Raw genomic sequence first — 3,183 nt, forward strand, 5'->3', positions numbered from 1 at the left:
AATTTAAATTTAAAAAATTTAAATTAATTAATTTAAATAATTCAAATTTAGATAATTCAAACTTAAATACTTTGACTAATTCAAAATTATTTAATTTGACAAATTCAATTAATTTAATTAATTTAAATAATTCAAAAATCATAAATTAACATATTAAAAAAAGTCAATTAATTCTAATAATTTCATTAATAAAAATGAATTAAATAATTAAAAAAATTCAAATCTAAATTTTATGAATATTAAAAATTCACTTAATTTGAATAAATTAATTAATAAATTTGACTTAAATTATAATTTAATTAATTCAAAATTAAATTTAAAATTTAAATATAACTAATTCTAATAAACATAATTTAGATATAATTTAAATAAATAAAAAATAGATCAATTTTTAATCTATTAAACCAAGATAATGACAAATTGATAAATTTAAATTTAATTAATTTAATTAATTTAAAATAATTAATAATTCAACCAATCATGATAAAATTAATAATTATCAAGATAAATCTAATAATTTAAATTTAATTAATAATTTAGAATTAAATAATCAAGATAACCTTAATAATGAGATAAATTCAAAATCTATCAAGATAAATTCTAAAATTAATAATTTAACCATTAAAAACTTAAAATTAAAATCTAAAATTTTCTTACAATAAATTTTTAAACTTTAAAAATACTAATTTAAATTTAAATATTAAAAATCAAATTTAAATATTAAAATTAATTATAATCGTGATACCTTTTAATTATGAAATAATAAATAATTTAAAAATTTAAAATTAAAATTTAATTTTAAATTTTAAAATTTAAGAAAATAAATTTATCAATTTTAACAAGTCAAATTTAACATTTAAGAACTCAAATTTAAATAATAAAATTAATTATCATCAAGTTCCATTTAATTATGGAACATAACTTAATTCAAATTAAAATTAAATCAATAATCTTTAAAAAACTTAAGAAAAATAAATTAATAATCCAAACAAATATAATTAAAATTTAAAAAAATTATAATAAAATACTTATAATTATGATAATTAATTAAAATATTACCTAATAAAACAAATTTTAATAAAATTTAAAATATGTCGAAGTAGATTGACGCAGATCTACACAAAATATATCAAATTGATAATTTAATATATTATTAAAAATTAAAAATTTATTTAATTTGATTGACTCATGCATACTTGTCATGTATGATTTAATTCCAAACTTTGGTCCTTGCCCAAACTTCGCGGACTCTGACTCGGCCACCCCCAGGGATTTAGTTCATTAGACTGACTGGGATTTATCATTTTTTTTTATTCTAAACTTTTAGCTCTTCTTTCATAGTATTGCTTGAAGAATAAAGAGCCACTATTGAGGGTAAGTGATGGGAGAAAGCATCATGTACATTCCAGTGTCGCAGTCTAAACATCCCAAGGTATGACAAAAAAGAATAAAGATCATATAATAAATTTGTTTTTTTATCTAGTAAAAAACGGACATTGTAAAAGTTGTATCACCATGCCAAGACGCAAGGGAAAAAAAAGAAAGAAAGAAGAAGCTTATCAAGATAACAAGGGAAAAGCTTGGATTGAAAGGGAATTTGTTAAAATTTTCAATATATATATATATATATATATATATATATATATATATATAAAGGAATGCTATACTGCACAATGGGTATTTACGCGACCCGTGCGCGACAGCACCGACCCCCAGCCACTCCCGCAGCCGTCGCCACGCCTTTCGGCCACGGGAGACCGCCGGACCAGGCCCGATCGACGGCCCACTCGTCGGCGCACCGACCGGCGTCGGATTCCGGCCTGATTGTGGTTGGAATCCGGCCGAATTCGATCGGAAACCGTCGGTGAATCGCAGACCCGGCCACTATGGGCCAAATTGCGATCGATTTCTGGCCAAATCGCGGTCGGAGACCGGCCGAGGAAGGATCGCCGGCCGTCGGCGATCCTTCCTCGGCTGGTCTCCGACCACGATTTGGCCGGAAACCGACCGCGATTTGGCCGGAAATCGATCACGATTTGGCCCACAGTGGCCGGGTCTGCGATTCGCCGGTTTCTGGCTGAATTCGACCTGATTCCTACCACAATCCGGTGCCGATCGACGCACCGACAAGTGGCGCGTCGACCGAGCCCGGTCCGGCAACCGGTGGTGGCCGGATGATGAAGCGGCAGCGACGGATCAGGCGCTCGCGGCACTGTGCATTCCCACTTTTGAACAGTCTGATTTTCGCGATCACGTGTAATGGACGGTGATCCCGCTGTCGCGCACGAGCGCGTATGAAGTCGGCGCGCAGCATAGCATTTTCATATATATATATATATATATATATATAGAAATGCTATCCTGAGCACCGATCTCCTGAGCACCCGTGAACACCTCCATCCTGACCGTTCATCTGATCGCGCGCTCAAGTTCAGCCGTCCAAAAAACGCGATTGCATAGTATTTCTCCTCGGACCTCCGCCGCTTCCCGCCGCCCGTTCATCGCCGTCTGACCACCGTCGGCCGCCGGACCGGGCCCGTTGGAACCGCAACTCGCCGGCGGTCCGGCGGTGGCCGGATTCCGGCCGCGATTTGGCCGGAATCTGGCCGGATTTCGGCCGGAATCCGGCGACAGACACTGTTGGCCGATTCCGGCCGAAATCGGCCGGATTCCGGCCAAATCACGGTCGGAGACCGGCCGCGGTCGACGCGCCGGCGCCGGGCGCGTCGACCGCGGCCAGTCTCCGGCCGTGATTTGGCCGGAATCCGGCCGATTTCGGCCGGAATCGGCCAACAGTGTCTGTCGCCGGATTCCGGGCGACAGCGGCGCCAGCCACTGCTGCCGTGTTTCGGCCGGAATTCCGGCCGGATTCCGGCCCAATCCGGCCGAAATTCGATGTCGGGATGTGCGCCGTCGAGTTGCGGTTCCAACGGATCCGGTCCGGCGGCCGGCGGTGGTCGGACGGCGATGAACGGGAGGCGGAAGCGCGCGAACGTCGGAGGAGTGCGCACGGGGTGCTCAGGAGATCGGTGCTCAGGATAGCTGTTCTCTCTCTCTCTATATATATATATATATATATATATATATATATATATATATATATATATATATATATATATATAAAATTTAATTTACGCAACTTATTGCATCATTTGTATTTTAGTTAGAGGAATTTTAAAAACT

This window comes from Curcuma longa, chromosome 15 (genome assembly GCF_044706935.1).
Source record: "Curcuma longa cultivar G26 ecotype Majalengka, Jawa Barat chromosome 15, ITB_CL_G26_1.1, whole genome shotgun sequence".
Taxonomy (NCBI): Eukaryota; Viridiplantae; Streptophyta; class Magnoliopsida; order Zingiberales; family Zingiberaceae; genus Curcuma; species Curcuma longa.